Source organism: Amphiura filiformis, chromosome 9, assembly GCF_039555335.1.
Source record: "Amphiura filiformis chromosome 9, Afil_fr2py, whole genome shotgun sequence".
Lineage (NCBI taxonomy): Eukaryota > Metazoa > Echinodermata > Ophiuroidea > Amphilepidida > Amphiuridae > Amphiura > Amphiura filiformis.
The window spans coordinates 25991779-26016823 of record NC_092636.1 but is presented as its reverse complement, the minus strand read 5'-3'; the positions used below and the strand labels follow the sequence as shown (position 1 = coordinate 26016823).

The 25045-nt window shown below is 35.9% G+C and overlaps 1 protein-coding gene across 2 annotated transcripts in view; it reads left to right on the top strand.

Moving 5' to 3' along the window:
- Nucleotides 1–25045, top strand: part of LOC140160798 (von Willebrand factor A domain-containing protein 3B-like) — a 219615-nt gene that overhangs the window by 140221 nt on the left and 54349 nt on the right. The gene's annotated exons all lie outside the window — the stretch shown is intronic.

Genomic DNA, 25045 nt, shown 5'->3' with positions numbered 1-25045 from the left:
TTTCTACATGGCTGATGGTGTTTACATTTAGGGTGGGGGTGTGTGTATGTGGGTGTTCGAAACGTGGTCAAACCAAAGAGCTTAACTTTGTATACACACCAACAAAGCCAGGATTGTGTACAAAGCGGGGTCTAAACGAGGATAGCGTTTGCAAAGTGATATTATCTTTTACATAGGCAGACCTCACTCAGTATATGATGTGTATGAAAAACATTACTTTTAATGGGGATAGTGTGAATGTTTCAGTGTGAATGTACAGAATTCACACACTGAGGTGCTTAACATGTATCAATAATGAGAATCATGGTGCTCGACTGGAGCCCTCAGTTGGTCAACACTCAACATTGCTGATGACCTACTGACAAACTTCTGAAAATTCTGTGCATATGTCCGGAGATAACATTTAAAACTTTATCTGGAATTGGATACGTCTTTCAATTTCAATGGTTTGTTTGTCATTCGTAAGCCAATAACATGCACTGTCAGTAGAGTATGAAGATTTCAGTTTACTGTGGGTTGGAATGAACAAGTCACCTTTTGTAGGATGATTCAGAACTATCCATATGTATAAAATGATTTTAAGAATGTTGGCAGTCAGTCGAATATGAAAGTGACGTACCTGTGCCCACCAGCGTATGAAGCTAGGGGTGTATCGGTGTATAAATTTTCAGAAAAAAGGGGATCATTCGGTGTTGGCAATGTCAAAAATGATTTTGTATGTGAGCGCCCAAAATTTCACATCATTGACAATCAAAAATAGCTTTTTACCCAATTTTACAGTACAAAATAGACAAAACTCGTTCATTTTGCTGAAAATGCGCACATAGCGCGTTGAAATTTCAATTTTGAGGACTAATTGTTCAAAAAAGGGGGTCATTCAGTGTAGGCTGCTGAAAAAAGGGGTCATTGGGTGTAGGATTTGCCAAAAATACCGGGGTCTTTTCATGGGCTCATGACATATATGAAAATATATGGGAGTGCCCCCCCCCCCCCTGCAGGCACATCCCTACCCAAACCAAACTTGAGTACCCCAAGGCCAGGTTTGATTGTAGCACATGAAGTTTTCTACCTCGCATTCTTATTCCAAGTTTTGAGTTAAATTGCTTGAGCAGTTAGGATTTGAGAAGTAAAAATGTGTATTGCAGTATAGTCCAAGCATAGGACAGTACAAGAGCTTTCTCCTGAAATGATGGGGTACTCTGGCGGATGAAGCTGTCAATCAGGTCACTCACCTTTGTTAGAAGATTTGGCTGTATGTAATATACACAATTGAAATACTAAAGTCAGCACAAATGTAAAGTCTCACAAAGCCTCCAGTCCAAATAAGCTGACTGCAACAGAAACAAATAACGTACCTTTAAATCCCCTAGAAGCTAGCAATTTAGCTGTAAAATTTAAATCAGACTATTCCAGTTGAAATCCATCCCCTTATGGAAGACATGATCTTAATCTCTTGCACATGGGTATAGATTTCAAATGGAGTCACCCATTCAGGTAACCCCATTTGAAATTCACACTCCCTGTATGGAAGTTAAAGGTCATGTCTTCCATAGGGTGTATGATTTCAAATGGAACAGCCCATAGTAAAGACAATGCAAAATATAAATTGACTGTTCAGTGCCAGAAGTGGATAAGTGCAATAGCTGCCATGTGAACATTTGCCAACACAGTGTATTATACTCATCAATACATGGCAACTACACATGGCAGCTATTGCACTTACCCACTTCTGGCACTGAGCAGTCGAAATGTGTTAAGACTCGCAGAGCCTCCAGATAGATATAGTGTCTCAGTAAGAATTGTCCATGCCAATTTTTTTTATCAGGGATAACAGCACTACAATCCTGGCACACTATGCTTGTCCTTTGGTGTATCTCTGCCCCCACTCCCCCAATTCAATGTTAGACAAAGCCATGTTGTCAACATGTCTGTGAGACCCTCCAACATTGAAAGATTGGGAGTGGGGAAGGGTGAAATACTGTGTGGAGTCTGTGCTTCACAAATATCGCATGCATGTTTCACTCGCCTCTCCAATTTATATGATAGGGCATACATTTCAATTAGTACAACTATTTTTTTCCAAAATTGTAGCTTGTACACTTGACAATGCAAAACTTCCACCAAATATGTAACAAAATATGGCATTTGGAGAGAAATGTTCTTGAGACACTATAAAATGAGTTGCCCTAAGTTATTTTGGGAAAATTATGTGTCTGATTGGAGATTTGATAACTTTAATTTGTTTGCATATAGCTAGGCAAAATCTATCTTGCCTGCTCTCTGTTATGGTTTACCAGATATATCTTTGGGTGTCTTTTGATAATAACATGTTTATTATTATTATTTTGGATGGGAGGTGGAGGGAGTTTAGTTGCTTGCTACTTGAGGAAATGGCTTATATGTGATGCGATCAAGCAAAATCAGTCGGAACTCGGAAATATTGATTTTGAGATATAGCCAAAGGTATTATTTCCTTTTGTTTCCTGTTTTTAATTGCTCATATCTTTGGAACTGGTTGCTCAATTTCAATGTGTTTTTTTGCACAATGCAGCTTTAAATGCTTTTTACTATCGTATAAAAAAAAATCAGAATTTAATATTTCTGACTGATTTTGCTTGATCGCATCACATATCTCTCTTGCATTGGCATAGAATCTGTCAAGCTTTGTGGCAAGTGGCCTGACTGGTGGAGGTCTTCCATGGCTTTTAGTCAAAGTCCCAGACATTAAGTTTTCCAAGCAATTAGTTTGAGAGCAATCTTTCACAAAATTACAAATTTGGCATGAACTTTTATTCATATATTTGACACACACCAAGTTTGTTCTTGTATTATAGTTCCCAGAAGTACCAACCCCTGGCTCAAACCACTGTGATGAAATGGACTGAAATGTGTTGTGATCAAGCAAAATCAGTCTGAAGTCAGTCATATTCAATTTTCAGTTTCTTGTAGGATAGTAAAAGCATTTACAAAGCTGCATTTTGCAGAAAACCCCATTAAAATTGAAAAACCAGTTCAAAAGATATAAGCAATTAAAGACTTTCCAAAACAATAGGAAACAAAAGAAAATATTTCCTTTGTTTGGCTATATCTCTAAATCAATATTTCCGACTTCCGACTGATTTTGCTCGATCACATCACATGATGTGCATCTTTTAAAGGTTTATTGATAAACCGAAAATGTACCAAATTATTGAAATTTTGGAATTAAAATGGGAATATTTTGCATGGTTCGCATGCATTTGGTTTGGTTTCGTAAAGACCATCTGAGCTCCTAGGATGACTTTGTGTTTTGCCTCCCTTGTTCTATGAAAGTCTCATTAGAAAATCTAAAGTGCAGATTGCAGTAGCGGCACCAGGAATTTTTTTTCCGGTAGAAAAATCAACAAATTTTGCCCAAAATTGCAGCAAAAAGTGAAAATTGTCATAATTTTGGTTTTTTTTACTGGGGAACTGGGCGCAAGAGTTCTGACTCCCCAGCGTCGACACTGACAGATTGTAGGTACATGTCTCTAGCAGTGAAAAGGTAAATAATATTTTGGTCTCAGGTGATCACAATGTGTGATATGTTGATTAATTAAACATTATTATTTAATCATAACCGCAATTATAGAAATAGATACGTAAATTAATCATTTCTATGCAGGTTCATTCAATTGCACAGAACCAGAATGAAACACAAATATCCCCAGGATAGTTCTTAGTAAAACTAGTGTATTTATACAACTCATTAAAACAAAACCCTGAAAATGCCCTGGCAACATTTCAAGAGGTTATGTAAACACAATTGTCTTCCCCTCCAGTTTTATTCATTGACTTATGACAATTTTGTTTATTTCTGGCCATGCAAATCAATATTTATAGAAATGTGTGCAAATAAGAGTGAATAAGACCGATGTCGGAAAGTATAAAAAAGACATTTTGTACCACTAATAGTAATATCCATATCATATCTACAGTTTAACCATATAATGTATGATGTTATAATATGAAATTGGTTTTTTTTTTCGAACCTGATTTTTTGGCATTTTTACATGTGTCCCAACTTGGAATCAGCCAAATTTGTTGTGTTTGTAGGTCAACAGAGCAATTTTGACATGAAGTCATAATTATGACTTTAAATCCACCATAGAACTCCATGTTAAATAGCCAGTGGGGTTTCTGTCACTTTACCATGTTATTTCAGTTTAAAATAGATATAAACCCTTCCTGGCAGTTATTACTAATATTATTTCAGCATTTTGGGTAAAGAATAACAAAATTTAAATTGATGGAAATTGCCTACTATTAGGCCCGACTCGGTTTTCAATGGAAAAATGACATTTTTTACAGGATTTTCTCATGCTCAGAACTCCCACTGTTAAAAGCTGACAAAAAAGTAGATGATTCATATCCCAATGCTGACTCCCAATATCTCCTCCAATGCTCAGCTGTGTACAACTTGTGACCATCACTGAACCCTACAGCACTTTAATGCTCTGCATGCTAGCTATTAGGCTTCAGCATAAAAAGTCCAAGTTTTGAGATATTTTCCTCAAAATATCTAGAGCTATCTCAAAAACCACTGAACCAATACTAGGCTTGTTTGTACTCATTTTGATGCATTTTTTATGCTCATTCCAAATATGGTCATGAAAATTTACAATTTTGAATTTTTTTTAAAACTTGTCGTCTGCAGTCGACACCCGATGGAGAGAGTTAAGGACCTAGAAATCTAGCAATGATGTCCTAGGTTTGAAAATGTAAATAATTGGAAGATAATTTCATTATGTTTGTCAAATTGTGTGCAAATTTGATCAATCAAATGTGTGAAATGACTGACACCATTTCTAACATGTGACATAATTGTATGTAAATTTAGTCCGGAGGATATGAAAACACATTGTTGATTTACCCGAACACGTAAGATGTTCTTATTACTTGTGTATTTAGATGAGAAATCACCAAGTTGTTAAGGGCAAGACTGCAATGCAAAATTGATGTTTGTGTGATTTGGTATGGATCTGCATATTGTGGTGTAATGGATGCATGCATGGGTCACACCAGGCTAATATTGCCCATAAGCCATATAGGAATGGGTATATGTGTCTTGTTCAGGGAACACACCAAAGTTTTTGACCTGCATTTTGTTTCATAATTTGCCCATGATGTACCGATTGGACAATCACTTTTTGAGTACCAATTCATTTGTGTGTTGTTGAAAGTAAATGATACTTTTAAGTATCGTACTTAAAAGTTACAAAGTTTGTTCAGTTTATATTAAGGCGAAAAAAAATAAGACTCATAACACTGTGTATTGATAGAGAATGGCATGCATGCAGTTGGGCAGTACTTAAGCTAGTTGTGCATTATGTAATGTGGATTTACATAGCGTGAGTTAGGACTTTGGCGCTTTTACAGTAACAAAAACCAAATAATTTTACGCCTATTATGAGCCAAACAAATTTACTCATTGAAGGCAAGCTTAAAACTGGTGTATGATTCTCACCACCCTTAAGCAGGCAATCAGCCCGGGGGTGGGGGGCTGCAGAACTGTTTATTTTCTTTTATCCAAATTGAATACTTTTGAATCAAAACTGGTCCAGATATGCAGACCCAGATGAGTTCAGATAATATATATTTGACATACACATTGTGATTCTATTCTATTCCGAAACTGATCCAGATTGGTTCTCATCCTTGAATAACACACAGGTCAGTATGATCCAGATTGATCCAATTCAAAAATATCTTGTGGAAACCCTGTTCTACATACAGACCCATATCAAGCATAAAATGTTATATAAAACACCTGTGTCTAACTTTATTCCATGACCTTGAACAAGAAAACATCAGCTATTGCCTCTAATTAGTATATTAAATCAGCTCAAGTTCAACATCATGGTCAGATTAAGTTACTTCTGGCTTTATTGAAGATTGCAAATGATTGCATGAAGTAGGTGATCCGAGAATAAGTCCTGCATGCTTTGAGCAAGTTGTCCATGACAGGGAACATGATATTGCAAATGCCAAGTTCAGATGAAAAATGAGGACTTGTAGATAGGGAAAGTGGCCATGTATTGTTGGGATCACATCATTATCTTAGCATCCTGAGGATGTGTTTGGTACGGTGAGGGTCAAGGATGGGTATTGAAGGATGATAAAGTTTGTTCGGCTCATATAGACGAATCCAACGAGCCAAGTCATGGTCAGGATTTGGTCGGACATCTTTGGGTAGCCGCTGGCACCAACCTGGTGTTTTGAGCGTCCAATTGTGCAAATAAAAGCCGCCTAACACCTAGAGAAGATGCAAGGATGAGGAGGTTAATAGAATAATATATATAATAGAGATAATTCCGCACGTAATCCCATCGCATCTATTCATACATAGTCCTTTTGTTCGCAAGTACATCAATGCATAGATACCACGTGTAGTTAATCCGATTATTATGTATTAAGGTGTAAAACGGGTGATGGAATGCAGTTTAAAATTTCCGCCACGGCCGAATCATTTCACATTTTGAGTGCATTGTAGCCGACGGCTACCCAACTAAAGGCTGCTAGTCAGGTGTAGGAATGCGTGAATTTAGATTCGTCTATAAGGCGGAAATTATTTGGCTTTTGTTACTGTGCGCGTCAATAAAGTCCCAACTCACTCTCGCGTAAATTCACATAAGCATGCGCCAGTCATGCATTACGCAATGCACAACTAGCGTAAGCATTGCATTAAACTGCGTGCATGCCATTCTATATCTATTCACAGTTAATTTCAGTGTTATCACCTCACTATGCCATCACTGGCCATGATGCCAATATCTTGGGAAAATGGACCAGACTGGCCTGGAATCAAATCTGGTACCTCTGCAGTCTGAAGTATGTGTATCTGCGTTGGCAGGGTTGCAGTCCATATATTATCTATATTTTATTCATTAATTTCTTAATCATTCCAATTCATTTTTACACAACTATGATATGACAAACGGCAGCTAACAAAATTCTACACCCGTCATATAAATTATCTGCGCTCAAAGTTATGACCACTTAATAACCCCATGAGAACTACCTGCCGAGTGGCCAAAAGAAGTTTTCATTATCAATTGGCCCAATCAGCAACATTGTTAGAATAATTTCACCACACAAAAATTTGAGGTGAATTATTTGCAAAGCTCCATTCTGATTGGTGATTAAAGTGAAGATATCATGTAATAGACCAATCAGAGGCTATGTTAGATCTGCAGGTAGTTATGTGTTTACTTCAAAAAAGTTTCTATTGTCCACTATTCGAAATGTCACTTGCCCTCGGGTTTCTAATGTTAATGATTATCTTACACTACTGAACACAAATGTTTAAAAGGGAATAAACATGATATCGTCATAGTGTGTTGAATAACATGTTTTGAAATACAATCCAGATACAACAGAATCTGATATTGGACAAATTTCAAGCTGACTCTTGTTTCAAAGATTGACGAGACAGAAGAGACCCAAGTGAGATATGCATGTGTCTGCTTTGTAAAATCTGATATTGTGTGAGGAATATTTGTCTCACACCTTGAGGATAGGACTTAAGGAAATCGACTTTGCTTAATATCCCCTGAGCACTACCTGCCGATCTAACCTTCTCTCTGATTGGTCAATTAGATGATATCTTCATTTTAATCACCAATCAGAATGGAGCTTTGAAAATAATTCACTTCAATTTTTTTGTGTGGGGAAATTATTTTAACAATGTTGCTGATTGGTCCAATTGATAATGAAAACTTCTTTTTGACCAATTGGCAGGTAGTTCTCATGGGGTTAATTTGTATTATATGGAAAAAAATTGTTTAAAGAAAAATTTTGTAAGCTACAATTTTACCTATTTAAATGTGGATGGTCAAATTTGGTCATATTGGGCCATTCCATTTAAAATCCACACTACCCCTGTGGAAGTTTTAGCTGAAGTCTTTCACAGAAGGAGTATGAGTTTTGAATAGAATAAGCGAGTGGGTAACTTCCATTTGAAATACTCACTCCAGGTGTGAAATATATAGGTAAAGCCATAATACAGAGGGAGTATGGGTTTCAAAATGATTAACCCTGACTAATAACATTAGAAAAACATGTTCCCCCTGTGGAAGATTTTGGAAATATCTTCCACAGGGGGAATATGTGAATTTCAACTGGAAAAGCCCATTAGTCGTGTTCAGACAGTCATAGAATTCTGTGGAATTGCAGCGAAAGCTTTAACCAGTGATGGTGCCACGGGGGGCTGGGGTATTTCCCCAGTCAGAACTCTTCCCCTGTTTCCCCAGTAAAAACAAAAATTACGAAAAATGCCACTTTTTATGGCAATTTTGCACAAATTTTGTTGATTTTTCCCCTGAAATTCACTTTGCCCCCCCCATGCCCCGAAAATAAATTCCTGGCGCCGCCACTGGCTTTAACTATGACCCTTCTAGTGGCATGCCGAAATCGCGCCGTATTGAATATGATTAATACAAGGTCATAGGTTATGTATCATTCACATAGCAGTATCACTCGTGGACCACTCGAGCATCATGGAAATTGTGAAATCCCCTAAATTTCTTGGGGTTAAATTTTGGGATAAATTTGGGGGCACACTTAGGGATTGAAATTAACAAGGTAGATTTTCCAGGTGGTGGTCGCCGTGCATTCTCTAAATTCAGTAAATTTTCATCGTCAACCGTGTAATTGAATGGGATTATGTTGAAATTTTAAAACGCTTGAAATATCACAAACAAATAGGCATATGTTAATAAATAATATAAATACAATTTAAAACCGTTGGGATTCGATAATGAACCCCACAAAACTAACCGAGTATATGGAAAATGCCATACAGTCGAGCGGTTTTGCCAGCTCACTCCGAGCATCATGCCACCCACCACCTGGTTTTTGCTTGAGAACTATATGTTGCTAAAGCAACAGTCCTCTGTGTGGACACAATTATCGTGTTTTGTATCTTACATTTGATACCAGCCAGTGAACAGTCAGTTATCAAATTTTGAGATCTATTGTTCCATGGGTTTTGATATTAGGCCAAAAAAAGAAGGTTTGTCTCATGAACCTGTGAACGACGATTCAGCACATTAGCCTACATGCTGCTGCTCTTTTTAAAGGATTTTTTTTATTCCATGTAGTTTCTTTTACAAAAGTTTTAAAGACACTCATCAAACACCAACAAACAAATTTAAAAATCCAGTTGCAATGCCTAGTTATTTGCACCTCTTTGTATATCCTTATACTCTCAGTATAGTACATATACAGCACAACAAACCAAGCAACCAAGTATGTAAACGAATCTATGTTGTGCAATTCCCTTTTTCAACAAAAAATAGCATTTGCCGACTGGAAGAAAAAAATTGCATTAGCATAGCTCTTTTCACTAAAAAATGGTTTATATATGTGGCATGATCTGGTCCATGGAGGCCAAAGGCTGCAAATTTGAAATTGAGATAAAGGCAAAAATATGTAGTGAAAAACAATAAAATACATAACAAAGTAGATGTCAAAAAGCTTCATAGTTTCAAAACAAGTATGCTAGACCTTTGATGTTTTCAGTATATGATAGCCTGATGTTTGTAAAAGGTAATAATTATAGTAACTCACCTTTCAAAATGCCTCATTTGGCCTCCATGGACCAGATCGTGTCACATATAACTTTAACATCAGTTAATGTGCACAAACCCAGACATATTTTGCGATCACAAAAGCTTGATGGATTTACTTTTACAACATGTTGACCATTAAACTAATTTGTCTGTTACCTTACTTGGACAATGAACTTGTGCGGCTAGATCTGAAATGGAATATGTGATGCAATCAAGCAAGATGATGTCGGGAATAGTGATTTTGAGATATAGGCAACAATAATTTTCAACTTCCTTTGTATTTTATTGTTCTGAGCAATACTAAAATTACCATATCTCTAAAACCATAAGTATAATTATGATGGTGATTTTAGCAAAATAAAGCTCATGTAATGAAATTGAAAACTGCATTATGATTTTGATCGACGTCAGACTCATTTAGCTTGATCGCATCACATATGTGACATGATCAAGGGAACTGTGTCACAAGTCGGTAGTTTTCCCTTAGAAGGTTTTACATCTTTTTCTGGCAGTTTACAAAGACTACATTTTGATGCAAACCCCATCAAAATTGGACATCTGGTTACCGAGTTATGAGCAATTTATCAATGGCTAAAAACAATATAAAACAAAAGAATTTGAACACTGTTTTTGCCAATATCTCAAAAACTTAAACAATATTAGCGGCATCCAACTCATTCCCCTTGATCATGTCACACATGTCTAGCCACCAATGAAAGAGTGTAAGTATTTGCACCTATAAAGGTTATTATGATTAAAGCAGTATACAGACTTTTTATTGTACGTACAATATTGTATGTACAATATGTACGTTATTTAATCTATTGCCATTCTATTTCCAGTAATGTTTATAACTTCTAACGAATGTTTGATGACGTAAAATCAATAATATATTTCTGCTAGATATTGTATGTAACATATTATCGATTTTTCGTCATCAAACATTCGTTAGAACTTAAAAATTACTGGAAATAGAATGGTAATAGATTAAATAACGTACATATTGTACATACAATATTGTACGTACAATACTCGGAGTCTGAAGCGCTTAAGAAATTACATGATATTAGTCTGGACATTGTGCTGTTCCAGTTGAAATCCTTAACCCCTATGGAAGACTTTTAATGTCCCACACAGGGGGTGTAAATTTCAAATAGAATCACCAATTCAGGTACGGTTGTTGTAGTGTTTTTTAAATGGAATCACCCATTCAGGCAATCCCATTTGAAATTCATACTCCCTGTGGCTGTGGAAGATTAAGGTCATGTCATCCATAGGGGGTGTATGGAATTCAACTGGAGTGTCCCATTTACTTCATCTAGAGAGTACAAGAATATTGTAAGTGCATAGTATTAACCCTAAATTGTATTCAAGTGCTGTCTTGAATAAAAATGAAGGATTTGTTACTTGATTCAGTTTGGTGATAAACAGATTTTGTTATTTTGCTTTCATAAGAATTCTAGCCCACACAAAATGTTTTAAAGAACAGGTTTGAATGATGTCGGGTTATATAAAAGGTATACAAAGGATATAAAACATTCAAATAACATTCAAACACATTTTTTGAAATCTTGCTGCAAAAGATTCTAACATAACAAGTCATTATTTTTGGTGTTGGCAAAAATGTTTGCAAAAACTTTTATCATATGAAAATTTTAAAAGATAGCAAATATATTTTCCTACCACTGTCTTCTGAAAATAGCAGCAAGAACGCATGAGCAATCCTTTATAGTTAGAGTCTGAAGTTTACCGTTTTCTAAAATTCATTTTCCGTGATGTAATCAGTGTTTTAAAATTTGTAAATCTGTGTTTCGTGAATAAAGCTTAAAATGTATGAATTCACCATAAAGTGTTCAATATCGAGATCAATATACCCTGATTAGAATATTCTCACGATAATAGGCCGACTATTCACGATATTTGGAGGATATAGGGGTTCATGCTTGATATTATATATACCTTTATCTCAGTATTATTAAACAGTATTTTTATCATAGAAATGGACACACACAACTTATGATTGCTTTTAACAATTTTTGTTACATCATATAAAATGTCATTTTCCGTGTTGTACCTCCGATTCCGTGACTTTTCCGTTTTCCGTAAAACGGAAAATTTCGGACTCTATTTATAGTGTTTATTATTACTAATGTTGAATAGTTTCTACTATTCTCTACTGCTGTCTACTGAAGATAGCACCAAGAAATAACTTGTTTACTGTCTACTGAAGATAGCACCAAGAAATAACTTGTTTACTTTCTACTGAAGATAGCACCAAGAAATAACTTGTTTACTGTCTACTGAAGATAGCAAATGATTTTGTCTATCACTGTCTTCTGAAAATAGCAGCAAGAAAACATGAGCAAACCTTTATTAGTATGGTACTGTCTATTACAGATAGAGTACTTTTTAATGCTGTCTTCTGAAGAAAACAGCAAAAAACCCACACAAAAAAGAAGGGAACATTAATAATTATTATTTTACCATCTACTGAAAAGGTCACCAAGTTATTACTACAATGGGCAATCCAGGCCCACAGAAAATCTGAACCTGGGGATAATAAAAAATTCCAGTTCCATGGAATATAGAAAATATTGTAAATTAACCCTAGTTTAAGAGATTAATCAAAATAATAGTTTTCCAATCTATTTTTCTCTTAGGATTTTTCTTTTGTACTAGTCCATGATATCAGTTTGTAAATGCTGCCCCCTGTTGCTGAAATATGCTAAAGTCACCTGCGAACATCTTTAGGTAGACCAGACAAAAAGCTGGAAATTTTCATTGCAGAGTGTAGACCAGTCTGACAGCAACTTAGCTCACTTCCGGTATTTTTTACCAGCGTGACCTCTGCTGTTACGTAACGCAGTGTTGAAAATCAGGTGGCAAATACGGTTTTTCAGAAATCATCAAAAAAATGGAATACACAGGTTGTTTCTCCCTTCATTTCCATATTGAGCCCATAGATAAGATATGAAACATGAGTATAAGGCAAAGAATAACGTGTAAAAGTTGAATTATTGTGGAAAAAATGAATGCTTTTGGTGAGCGAAAAAGCGTAAAAAATGAGAGAAAATGCATGTCACCATCACTAAAATTGTTATGTCTACAGCTTTGAGGAAGCGCCGGTCTAATGCTTTTCTGTTATGATAAACATTAATTAATCACAGCTTGTATTAAAATTTCAGCGAAAATGAGCGGTGGAATAACCTAGTCGTAGGTTGAAAAGTTGCGTTCTTTGAGTCCTCGTGTCGTAAGCGCACGTTGCAAGTGTCACAATGCTTCACGAAATGGATCCCAGCCGGCGCTGTCTAATTATACATGTTATATTGATTAATATAGCAATTAAAAATGTCTATTGTTATATATTTTATAAATGCAAAATACTCTATTGTGTAACAAAATATTGTAGTCGTCAAAGAAGGTAGTATCATCTCATTTAACTCAAGTACAAGCAGTTTTGAAAAGATTGTTGTTGAGTGAGATCCTTGAACATGTTGAGCGAGAAATAAGATAGCAAAAGAATACGCTTTGCCCGAACAAGTTCGCGATGGCTTAGTGGACAGAAGCGAAGGTGTGCAATCTTGGAAGGTTGAGAGTTCGATTCCCATGTCATCTTGTCAATGATGTGGAATTTTTCAGTTCGTTTTTCTTTTCTTTTTCCTCTCCTTTTGTCTTTAATAATATAGGCCTAATGAATGTCAGCTTGAAGGCCCACTTTTTTCATGATTTATTTCTTGTTCATGTTTAAGCCTAATCCTACATTCGAGTTCATATCTTTAAAAAAAAATGCATTTAAGTTCAGTAGCTTTCAATATGAAATAATCAAATAAAGCATGTCAAACTTAAGTAATTTTTAAAAGTTCAAGAATATATATAGGCCTATCAAATAAAGGAACGTCAACACAGATTTTCACGATTTTTAATTGGACTAAACCCTCCCTATCGGCAACATATTTTATGAGCTTTTATGCGTACATATCAAATCATGAGATGCACGAATTTCAAACCTAATATTTGTAATTTTTACACAATGTCCAACTTACACCTCGGATTACACATAAGTGCGGTTTTTAATAGCTTGTCTATTCAAAAGCGTTTTTGTCACCATGGGGTCTCCCTGTTGGTTTTGTTTTGGCTGGGTTTTTCTCGATGTTCGGGGAGTAAGGCAGGTTGTATTAATTGCCCCAGCTCAAGCCATATCAGTAACGTCACCCTTGTGAGGTAGTAACTGCGGCGGGGCTATACCCCTTCTTGATTGGCTGCCTTACGACCTTGCCAGGCTCGGTCCAATCAGATCTCTTGTTAGTGAGCGTCTGGTACTTGCGGTTTTCCTTTCCATCTCATTCACTTTTTCAGCTGGAGCGGTCAGGTTCGTTTGAAAATAAAATTTGTCTGAAGTGATCAAGTTACGCCTTTTAGAGCTGAATCAGTCGAACTTAGACTGAATTATAAGCGGTCAAGTTCGTTGGACTAGCGTTGTTCTGATGGGTTGAAAGAGGAAGTTACTGCACCGGCGCGAAGCAGCCGGACTCGGCGAAAAAAGGAAAATCTACAAGGAATACAGAAGATGACACATCGTAAACTGTGTTGGAAATTCCAAGATGGCCTCGGATAGCAGTAGCATGCATGTCTAGTGCCGGTAGCGGTCGCGGTGCCTGCAGCAGCCTGGGGGCAGAGCCGATGCCTGATGTCAGGGTCGGTGTCGATGCTGCAAATGCTATGATGCTGCCTCCCACCTCAGGGGCCGCCCGGCCCTCCAGTAGTCGGCGTTTCAGCCACTAGAGGCCAAGATATTCACCCCCGTGAGTTTAAACAGTTTCGTAGTTCATTAAGCCCTCCTGTAGTTACTGAAAGGTGAATTCAAATTGGCCATCAAACCGCATCAACTTAAAGTAAAGAATGCAAAAACTGGGACCATTTTGTCATGGCCCTTTCCGTAGCAAAGTTACATATTGTCGGGGATCGTCTTTTATCAAAACTATTTCAGTTATTATTTTATAGTGCTTTATTTAAAAAACAAAAACAAAACAAAAACAAAAAACAGCATAGTCTTATGATAGCGCAGTTTGTCTCTACGTGTAGGCCAAAGGGCTATCAAAATTCCTCTAAAATTCCACGTGCGATTGCTCATGAAAAATATTTAGGTCAAGTGAAGTATATGCAACATGTTTATGTAGCCTTTCCTGGACATGCCTGAGCAATCTTTTCTTTTTAAACTTCTTGTAAATATCAGGCTAAGATAAATCGCCTATCCGACTCGACTCCCGGGGCAATTAAAAATACTGCCGGGCAATTAAGCTAGTTCATCAGGCCTCTGCCGATCGGAAAATGGGGAAATTATTGTTCAAAGGCGGCATTTTGACCCGCTTGCTTTTACGTTTGTATGCGTGGACAAGCAAACAAAATTTATTCCGCACTAATTTCCACTGAAATGTTATGGAGCGCGGGCTATTCCCAAAAGCATACATGCTAGACAGGAGTGGACATCACCTGTTCAGACCGTGGGAATCCACCATATCAAAATAATGTTTTTAAATATTAATGAGGTCAAATCGTTTTTCATTTACCCCGAAACACGTACAGAGTATATCGCAGTGTTCATTATTGTTGGTACCGTACAAGCACATGTTTACTCTTTAATTATTAATGAGGTCGATCTGATGACGCGATGCTTTTTCTCTGACCCCGAAACATGTGCACGCAGTGTATATACGTATGTAGAATACGACCGCATGTGTACGGCACTTATGAATTATTCAGCGCACGTGGGTTTTTCGGGCCGGCGCTGCTCGCCTGGGAGATGAGTGTACCTAATTTGCATAGAACATTATATCAGGATTATCAGCCCGTCGAATTTTTCCTTGACCCACCGCACTTTCGGAGGTTGCTTACAAAATTATTCATCACAAAAAACAAGATGATAATGAGATAATAATTTAGAGATAAACAGAGAAATAAATAAACAAGAGTAAAATTATTAACAATTACATAATGAGGAAATATATATATTTAATAAATAAAGATATGAAAGAAAGTCAAGAAATTTACAAAAAATTCAAATAGACCAGAAGGAAAAAGAAAACATCGGCATGCAATAAGAAGGGGGACATTCCGCCGCGCGATGACAAGAAAGGATGAAATGAACAATCTTTATGATAGGAAAAACAAATAAAAATTGAAAAAAAAAAAAAAAAGAAAAAAAAAAAAAAAAAAAAAAAAAAAAAAAAAAAAAAAAAAAAAAAAAAAAAAAAAAAAAAAAATTTAAAAAAAAAAAAAAAAAAAAATTAATTAATATTATAACATCAACAACAACAACAACAACAACAAAAAAAAAAGTTAAATAAAGTAAATAGAATTAACACAGTACATATATACATGTATAGTTAACAATGATAAATAAAGGACAATAGATGGGTGAACAAATAGATAAGAGACAAAAGGAAGGGAAAGAAAAAAAAAAATAATAATAATAATAAATAAATAAATAAAGTTTTTATATAACAACCAAATAAAATAATAGTTAAATAAAGTAATAGAATTAACACAGTACATATATTGAAGAGAAAGAAAAAATAAAATAAATAAACAAATATTAAAAAAAAAAAAAAAAAAAAAAAAAAAATTCAAGTAGGATTATTAAAATCCTTGATACAAGAAAACATATGGAAATTGAATAATCAAATACGAATAATAATAATGAAAAAAATAAATAAATAAATAATAACAAAATAGAATGATAGTTAAATAAAGTAATAGAATGAACACAGTACATATTATATATATATAACAATAATAAAGCAAAATAAATAGATTTAACTAATAGTTAATATGCACAAATAAATAGACCACAATGGGAAGGGAATATACAAAAATAAAATAGACCACAACAATAGGAAAAAAAAAAAAAAAAAAAAGATTAAAATAAATAAATAAATAAAAGGGATTAAAGACTGGAATAACCCAAAACTCGGCTAGGTCATTCAAGACATAATTAAAGACAGGTACAAACCAAAACCAGTTAAGTTTAACAAGACACGATTATAAAAAGTAATAAGTTCAATATTAAGAACTAAATTAACAGGAGCAAAAACCCTAACTGGGTTAGTTGCATAATAATAAAAAGTAGTAAGATCAATATTAAGATTCAAGTCAAATTAAAATTAAATACAGGAACAAACCAAAATTGGTTTAGTTCCTAAATAAAGACAGGACAATAAAAAGCAATAAGTTCAATATTAAGAATTTAAGTTATCAAAGGCAGGAACAAACCTAAAATGGTTTATTTCAAGCAGGACATTAATTAAAGACTGGAACAAACAAAAATGGGTTTCGTTCAATCGGACATTAGTCAGTTAGCTCAATTAAGGCATAATTACAGGAACAAATCAAGACTAGTTTACTTAAATAAATACAGAATAAGTTCAATATTAATGTTATTTATTTATGACAAAAAACAACAACAACTTGGTTTAGCTTAATCAGGACATTAACTAAAGACAGGAACACCCCAAAACTTGGTTAGTTCAATCAAGACATGCTATTAAAAAGTAATACAGTTCAATCAAGGATACTCAATACAATATTAAACATTCATTTAATTAATTAATTTAATCAAAATGGGTGTAGTTCAATCAAATCATTTAATATGGTAATAAGAATTAAAAGTTAAATATTATAAACCAAAAAATTAGTTAAGTTCAAGCACAACATATTCAAAGACAGGGAAAAACCAAAAGCGGGGTTAGTCAATCAACCCACGATATTAAGAAGCGTTAAGTTCAATATTAAAAACTAATTTAGAAAGGATGGAAAACAAACAAACAAAACAAAAACAAATTGGTTTAGTTCAATCAAGGCAGAGTGATAGACAGGGACAAACAAGAACTGGTTTAGTTCTTAAATCAAGACAAGTTTAGAAGAAGTAATAAGTTCAGCGTTAGTATTAAATTATTTAATCAAACAGAGTTTCAATCGAGACAGAATTTAAAAGCATGAACAAACCATAACTGGTTTAGTTGAATCCAAACATAATAGAAAGTAATAAGTGCAAAATGAAAAGAATCAATTTAACTAGGCAATTGAAGACAGGAAAAAGCAAAATTGGGAGTTAATATCATAGACGTAATTAAAGACAGGAAAAAAACAAAACCTGGCTTAGTTCAATCAAGACACGATACCAGAAAGTAATAAGTTCAATAGTAAGAATCACTTTAATTACCGTAAGACAATACTGAACAAGCCAACATTTGTGTAGTTCAATCAAGGCATAATTTATGATAGGAACAAACCTAACCGGTTTCGTTCAATCAAGATGATAATAAAAAGTAATAAGTTAACATGCAGAATTAAATTATTTAATCAAATAGAGTTTCAATCAAGACAGAAATTTAAAAGCATGAACAAACCATAACTGGTTTAGTTCAATCAAAACATAATAGAAGGTAATAAGTGCAAAATGAAAAGGTTCAAATTAACTAGGCAATTAAAAACAGGAACAAACAAAATTAGTTGAGGTAATATAGACGCAATTAAAGACAGGAACAAAACAAGACCTGGTTTAGTTCAATCAAGACACGATAACAGAAAGTAATAAGGTCAATAGTAAGAATCATTTTAATTACCGTAAGTAAGACAGTACGGAACAAGCCAAAATGTGTTTAGTTCAATCAAGGCATAAGTTATGACAGGAACAAACCTAACTCGGTTTCGTTCAATCAAGATGATGATAAAAAGTAATAAATTAGCATGCAGAATTAATTTAGTTAATTAAAAACATGACACAGGGTCGACACCCTATACTATTACATAAACTTAATACTCTGGCGCTGCATTTGCGAGCGGGCAAATGGTATTCCACCGAACGCAAGAAAGGGAGTTCGGTCTGATTGGCTAGCAGTCGATCGCTAGATAGGTCAGCGGTGAGCGACAAACTCAAAATGGAGCGATGTATTCAATTCGATTGAAATTAATATTCTATTATTGATGCAGATAAAGAATGTGGCATAGCATGTATTGTTTAGACTTGTGATTTAATTTTCTAATATACCTGTTCCCTTATAGAATTGGAATTCCCAACAGTGGTATACATTAAATGTTTATGTTGACGATCCAATTCGTTGTTTATAAAATGTAGTAAAATATACCCGCAGCAAACAGCAGACCCCGCTAATTATTCTTACATTTCCAGTTAGTGTATTTAAAATAAACCTGGGATTACCTGACAACAAATCAAATTTTCTTGGAATAGCAATATCATACTGTTTATCAGAGTTAAGAAGGAAAATAAGAAATAAATACATACCATAGCGTAAGTTAAGTTGCATTTGCTGCTGATATCTCTCTTTTTTCTGTTCTGTGTCCCACCTTTTATTACAACAGGTCACCAGACGTGGACGGTGGGTGATAGCCGAGTATATTAGGCAGGAGGCGCAACCCTCCACTCCCTGGCGCTGGACAGGTTCTCATGGATGGGGCTTGGCGGCACAAGAGTCAATACATTTAGGAAAGAGTTGACAAAAAGTGAATGGAAGGTCTGCTCCTCCTATGCTATAAGACACATTGGGAAAATGACATTTTCACACCCCAAGAAACTATGTCAGGCGGTTGACCGTCAAAGGGACTTTGGCAGATTACCCCATGCGTAGGGTCGCATGACCGGTTTATTGTCACGCTATCCTGGTTCTGCAAAGTCCTTTTGACGATCAAAAGTGGTGACAACAGGGTCATTTCACAAGGCCATCACGCATCATGTCCGTTCCGGGTGAAAGGCGGTGTCCATCCTCAATAAGGTTTTCGCCAGTGTCGCGACCAGGTGAAAGTTTTGCCAGCTCTATACAAACTCTTAGTCTAGACTGGTAGTCTAGTGGCCGTTTCATTTCATAAATAAAAATTTTACATGAGTTGCACGGTAATTAAAAGGGCAGCACTTTTCGAGCCTCAGTTTGCATTTTCTCATCCCATTGCCGGCCTGCATTTTTTGGGCGTGGTCAAAAGGCCCGGTTTGGGGTTTCATGTAAATGTAAAATGGTTTCACGGTTGGAAAGGCCGGGCTGTGCTTCTGTTATAGTTACCGTTCAATTGGATAAGGTATATCAGTAATTGGTTATAAGTTGTTGGTTAAACGGCTTGTTGGCATGCCTCGTTCAAATTCAATTCAAAAGATGTGCAAAAGCGTGGTAGCAGAAGGCCAGGGCAAACATGTCAGCATTGTTGTGGGGCATTGGCTCACTTAAGGAAAACTAAAGCAAATTCTAAACCAGTCAGCAATTTCAGAGGATATCGTTCAAAAACGTTTGTCTCGTTGTGGCGGTGCATTTTTCATGTTAACATCAACTTGCAGAAGCGATTGATGTTGTTTTGTCCTGTTCTTAGTCCACTTACGTTCTGGTTGGATGGCAATGAAAAGCCAAGTGAAAATGAAAGAGTGTTCGGTAAGGCATTTTCATTGAATTCAATTAAAAATAGGCACATACGCTCTTGTGCGTAGGGTAACTAAGAGCAAATGACAGGAATCAACCAAAAAGTGGTTTTGCATTTCGTTGGAAAAAATAAAAAAGGGTTTTGGGAACAGGATTCCAAAAATGGTTTCCGTTCAGAGTTCGCTATTGCCGGTGAAGATGGTAATTAAAAGCAGATAGCTTTTTAAAAAAAAAGACCAACCAAAAAATGGGTTTCTGTTGTTGCGGTGACATAGTCACTTCAACATTAATTGTTGAGTGCTTGAAAAAATGGTTCGCTTATTATGTTATTATTCAGTGGAAATCAAAGCGAGGTTGGAAAAAGAAAATGTGTTTTGGAAGTAACTTTTCACAAAGGTCAGCTAAAACATGCTTGCGTTATTGGCATGGTCAAGCATGTTTATTGTGTTGACGGCAATTTAAAAGCCAGACAGCTTGGTCACAAAAATCATTCCAAATGGATGTTGTTTGGGTGACTGTGTTCACTCATTAGGCAATTTAAATGCCCACCCAACCCGCCCCACATGAGTTTAACAAAAAGAAAAAAAAGGGGCGGGGGGTTGGCAAGGGTTCAGTATGGAACCCTTGGGTGGCATGTTTTCAGGGGATCAGGGTCTGGACCGTGTCTTTTTGGTAGTTTCAATGGTCGTGTCCGGAAAATATTTGGAGGTGTGTTGCCCCAAGTGGGATCCACCATCAAAATCATCAAATAATATGTCCAGAATCCGTTCCCACCTTTTTTGTTCCCTATCAATGGGTAATCTCTGTAGATAGTCCTACTTGTTAGGTGCATCAGTGTGGTGCTCTGACCGTTTCAGCTAATTCCGCAAAAAATAAATGTTAATTGGGTGGTATCATAAATTGGCTGTGTGATGAGTTATTTTTCTCTCTGTGCATGTAGCCTAAGACCCTCTGAGGACAAGTGCGGTTATTAATAGCTTGTCTATTCAAAAGCGTTTTTGTCACCATGGGGTCTCCCTGTTGGTTTTGTTTTGGCTGGGTTTTTTTCGCGATGTGCGGGGGGAGCAAGGCAGGTTGTATTAATTGCCCCAGCTCAAGCCATATCAGTAACGTCACCCTTGTGAGGTAGTAACTGCGGCGGGGCTATTCCCCTTCTTGATTGGCTGCCTTACGACCTTGCCAGGCTCGGTCCAATCAGATCTCTTGTTAGTGAGCGTCTGGTACTTCGCGGTTTTCCCTTTCCATCTCATTCACTTTTTCAGCTGTGCCGGTCAGGTTCGTTTGAAAATCCCGCCCAACCCACCCAGTTTTGTAGCTGGGGGAGGGTTTGGTGGGTCGTGCCCCAGACCTGTGGTGTTTGGGGTAGCTGGCCAGGTCTGTGCGCAGTCCCGTTCCGGATGTGGGGTGGGCTGGCAAGATATCTTGCAGCCGTGTGCTCAGCCTGGTATGGCATGTTTTCAGGGGATCAGGGTCTGGACCGTGTCTTTTTGGTAGTTTCAATGGTCGTGTCCGGAAAATATTTGGAGGTGTGTTGCCCCAAGTGGGATCCACCATCAAAATCATCAAATAATAATAATATGTCCAGAATCCGTTCCCACCTTTTTTTGTTCCCTATCAATGGGTAATCTCTGTAGATAGTCCTACTTGTTCGTGCATCAGTGTGGTGCTCTGACCGTTTCAGCTAATTCCGCAAAAAATAAATGTTAATTGGGTGGTATCATAAATTGGCTGTGTGATGAGTTATTTTTCTCTCTGTGCATGTAGCCTAAGACCCTCTGAGGACAATTGGAATCAGCCAAGTTCGTTGTCTAGATAGAGCAACTAACTTTGATGTCTTATTAAGACTAATCCCCCATAGAACACCACAGTTAAGCGGTCAAGATATTAAGTGTTTTCTTTCATTTTTATCTCGCTACTTCTGCTTCAAATGTAACGTGAAAACCTCCCTGACAGTTATTTACTAATATTATAAATATTGTTATAATTTTTGGAATAACAAAACTTCAAATTTGCCCGAAATCGTATATTATGGCTTTACTAAAAATATGAAAACTAGGATTTAAAAATATGAGTTAAAATCAAATCAAAAATCAAAGAGAGGTGCTTGCGGGGTTCGAACCAAGATGGAACTTCCAAATACATGTATTTACCACTAAGCCATACCAGAGATATGATTATTTCGGTGACAATAATAGCAATGTTATTCCCACTCAGTGGCTCACTCGTGTATTCTATTTCCAGAATGAATTAACACCGTCCAAATAATGTAACACAAACCTTTATGCTGACTTTTAAAATTGTTTGAACGTTAGGAGTATTATTTTCAAGTTAAATAACCAACAATGGACAATTGACAATGAAAGTTTCTTTGCAGGAAAAACATCGGCCGTACAATATATGGCGTGACAGTAGTCACGCACAAAGATAAACATTTCAACATGTTCAATATGCGACTAGAAATATACCCCAACCAAAAATCATGAAATTTTCAGGCAAGCTAACTTTAGTTATTCTATAACATGACACCCATTTTTGATTCTGGCGCTTTTTCTTGCTTGATGATATGAACATTTTTGTGTTTGTGACATGCGATTTTTCTCATTTTCCGAGCTACTTTGGACATGTTCAAGCTTCTTTTTTTCCATTTAATTCAACTTTTACACGTTATTTGTTGCTTTACACCAATGTTTGATATCTTATCTGTGGTCAGGGTACATAAATGGAGCAATGTCTTCCATTTCTGGAGCTATTTTGATAAAAAGCGTTTGCCGGCTAAAATTTCAACATTGTGTTATGTAACCCGTGTTCATCAACCCGTATAAATTTTCTGTCGAACAAAAGAGGTCACGAAGTTGCTGTCGTACTGAGACCAATAATTGGTGCTACAAAATACAAATCTCAAGGCGTTTCAAGATACCAGTGCTTCAACTAAAAACCACATTTTTATCAAATAAAATCATGCATAGTCTGGGTGTTGTTTAGTGTGTTGTAATTTAAATCTTTAAGTTTACACTGATGTTACCTGGCTCCTGTTTGCTTAGGAGAAGGTTATATCGTTATAACGTCCATGTACACTAAACCATGCTTACCTTTAAATTGCATTCAAATCAGTGGAGTGGACATTCCTTGGAATTGAATAATAACATTAGCTAATACACTTGCAACATCAATTTAATAGTTTAACTTCAATTGAACTCTGCTTATGACATGTAACATTTAATTTGTGGTGCCTAGTAATTCCAACTACATTTAATTGACTGTTACATTTGTATGGTATTTAGAAAACATGGTGATTGACTGTGAGTCCAAAATGTCACATTTACATATAATGACAGGTTGTTTTTTTTCATTTCAAATTGCAAATTAAGAAAAGTAATGAAATTTGTAGATGTTTTATCAAATTATTCAGATGTTATCAGCCTAGGGGAAAGGGGAGTGTTTTTTTTTTCAATTTAAAAACTAACACACATTCGGCCAAACATGAAGCTGCATAGCGCTTACTGTATTGAACAAAGTCATTACCTGTATCTGTAGCAATACTGCCCAATGCTTCTGGTGAAGCCAGACGGACAGGAATGGTTGTGTACATGCGGATTGCTGTTTATTGGAGTTGCTTTAGGTGGTTGCTTGGTTGCCTGGGGTTGGTTGGTTGTTTCCTTCTTGAATATGTTACAGTGAGCAGAATTTTATTTAAATGAGGACTAGGAATGTAGTATTCGATAGAGTCTATTGGGCTATTGCAGTTGAAATCCCTACGCTCCTATGGAAGACTTGACCTTAATTAATCTCCCACACAGGGGGTGTAGGTTTCAAATAGAGTTCCCCATTCTGGTAACAGTAAACCCATTTGAAATTCCCACTCCCTGTGTGGAAAATTAATGTCATGTCTTCCAGTAAATTTCAGAATTTGCGAGCATAGTGAGTAAAAAATCAGGTTTTTTATGCTTTTTTTAACAAAAAAGGTCATATTTTTGTCAACTTTTCACAAAATTGCCCCCCCCCCTTGGAAAAAGGTCCACTTTTTCAAAATCAGCACCACCCCCCCAAATGAAATCCTGCGTACGGGCCTGGAAAGGTGAAACTCATTCTTAAATCAAACTAATTCAACTAAAATTTCCATATGATATTATTAATATTCAATGGGGGTTTGAAAACCTTCAACATTTTAATAGCTCAATCTTAACTTCATTTGGAGCCTGATCAATAGAATAGTGCAAAAGCGTGATAATACCAAACTCAAATGTGGTTCATAGTATTTCCACTGTTAAAATGACCATTTGGAATTGTACACATTGCTGTTTGCTTAGTGATATAAACTTATATAGTAACTGTTCATTAAAAAATTACACAAATTCTATAACATTTTACCCAACTTTTTTGAAAATATTGAAAAAGTTAAAAATATATTTAAAAAGATGTGTCAGTGGACTATTCTAGTTGAAATTCATACACCCCTATGGAAGACACGACCTTAATCTCCCACACAGGGAGCGTGAATTTCAAATGGAATCACCTGGGTGTGTGACTCCATTTGAAATCTACACCCCCTGTGTGAGAGATTAACATCACATCTTCCATGGGAGTGTATGGATTTCAACTAGAATATCCATTTTACTAAGTTCATGTAAGCACTGTGTAGTTTTTTTACGCAACCTTTTTACCATTTTCACCAGTGTATTGAGTTGAAGACAAATGTCATTTCCGCTGCAAATTGTAATTAAACTTCACATTCGTGTATTGTAATAGCACTTCACATTATCACATAACCACTTCAATGTCTTTTAAATTAAGTTTGAATAATTGGCCTTCACACGCTTATGAACTTCTTTTATTTTCTTAAAGGCCCATTCAGTGATCCCAGTGAAAGTGTAAAACAATAAAATTGTGTAGAAATTGCTGAAAAGTGAAGTACAAGTCATCAGGTATTTTTCAAATGAAAAATTTGGCAAAACATGACAGATACAGTAGGATTGTCAAAGTTGAAGCCCTATTCAAATACAAGTAGCTAATTTCTCTATACTTAAATAGAGAAATTAC